Source organism: Etheostoma spectabile, unplaced genomic scaffold, assembly GCF_008692095.1.
Source record: "Etheostoma spectabile isolate EspeVRDwgs_2016 unplaced genomic scaffold, UIUC_Espe_1.0 scaffold340, whole genome shotgun sequence".
NCBI classification, from domain to species: domain Eukaryota; kingdom Metazoa; phylum Chordata; class Actinopteri; order Perciformes; family Percidae; genus Etheostoma; species Etheostoma spectabile.
The window spans coordinates 928,943-930,976 of NW_022605588.1; positions in this window are offsets into that span (position 1 = coordinate 928,943).

The following is a 2,034-nucleotide window of genomic DNA, read 5'->3' on the forward strand; positions in this document are numbered from 1 at the left end:
TAGATAGATAGATAGATAGATAGATCTGTGTTTGAGTTCCTACAAGAGCTCTCAGATAAAAAAGTGCACCCATAAGCAGTTAATGTAGAGATTCCTCTAATGATTCCCAATCATTTAAAGGTCCCATGACATGGTGCTCTTTGGATGCTTTTATATAGACCTTAGTGGTCCCTAATACTGTATCTGAAGTCTCTTTTATATAGACCTTAGTGGTCCCTAATACTGTATCTGAAGTCTCTTTTATATAGACCTTAGTGGTCCCTAATACTGTATCTGAAGTCTCTTTTATATAGACCTTAGTGGTCCATAATACTGTATCTGAAGTCTCTTTATATAGACCCTAGTGGTCCCCTAATACTGTATCTGAAGTCTCTTTTATATAGACTTTAGTGGTCCCCTAATACTGTATCTGAAGTCTCTTTTATGTAGACCTTAGTGGTCCCTAATACTGTATCTGAAGTCTCTTTTATATAGACCTTAGTGGTCCCCTAATACTGTATCTGAGAGCACACCTCCCTGTAAGACCAGTACACCCAGAATGCACCTGAACACACCTCCTTGTAAGTCCAGCATGCCCATGGTCGTACAGATGGGTGCAGGTGCATTTTCTATTTGAACAGCGTGGTCGCTGGACAGGATATTGACAACTGTGTCGGTCTTGAACTAGCAAAGACACTGCGCTGTGCCGGGGCGAGATGGGGCCCTGTGAAGTTGCAAGTTGGAAAGCGAGCATAACCTAAGGTGAATGTTGGAGGTCTGTGTCCTCCATCATTCTGACAGATCTAGGCAGGTTGTAGAAAATCTAGATCCTTCTCTACTCAGTCCCTAATCTGTCCTGTTGTCCGAGCGGTTGGTACCAGGCTGCAGGAACAGAAATAAGGGAGGCGGTGCTGGCCTCTAAACATTTCCAGATACTGCACACTGAACTTTGGGAACTCAGTGGAGAGAAAAGATCTGCGGCTATACAACCTTAAGAGGCCTAAAGGACCATTTTAAATGTCTACCTTGAAAGAGGATTTGACTGGTGATGGACCGAAATGAAAATTCTGGGCCAAATAATTATAATTGATTTCATGAATGTAATGAATCTGAATTGAAAAAACGGCAAACCAATAAAATGGTTACACTTTTATTGAAAGTAACACACCAGAATGTGACAATACATTCAGTTCTGTAAATCAAATGTAACATCTTTTTGATGTACTCTGCATATTGGATTGGGTGTCGGTGTATCAGACCTGACGTGGAAAAGTTCTTTGGCACCGTACTCCTTCTGGAAACGTCTGCTGAAAATCACTGCAGGTCTCAAATCTGATGTCCTTATCAGAAACTTTGACATGATTCCACACCGCTGACATGATCGGCCTATGCTCGGTAGCATCGTGATAACAGCTAGATCAACTGAGAGGGAAATCTGAGCACTGAGGTGCGGGGGAGATGCATGTATTTTTGGCTCATAGTTTTGGCTGTTTTTGTCTTTCGGTGGCCAAGATTTTGGTGCATCCTTTGATTTGACTGATAGTAGTTTTTTTTCAAGACCGACACTGGTAGTTTGTGGATTACCAACAGTTGCTTTTATGATATTCAGTCAGATAAACCAGACTTTTGTAACAAACCAGATTCGGTGGTTTGTTGCATAGGGTGTATTAGGCATAATAGAGGAAATGAAAAAAGTATAGTCATTGTAATAAAAGCGGTTTTATTCTTCTTCTTATATTCTCAGTGGCAATACTATATCAATACACAGACTCCAAGTATCGATCATATATATGAAATGTTGGTCCATATTGAGAGGATAGCATCTTGCAGGTGATGGAGATTTGTGGGATCACATCCAGGGCACGAAGCTCCCGTTCCACCACATCCCAAAGATGCTCTATTGGGTTGAGATCTGGTGACTGTGGGGGCCATTTTAGTCCAGGTTGAGATCTGGTGCCTGGGGGGGCCATTTTAGTCCACTAAGGTCAGGAGATTGACTGGACCAGGTCAGGAGATGGTCTGGACCAGGTCAGGAGATGGTCTGGACCAGGACCA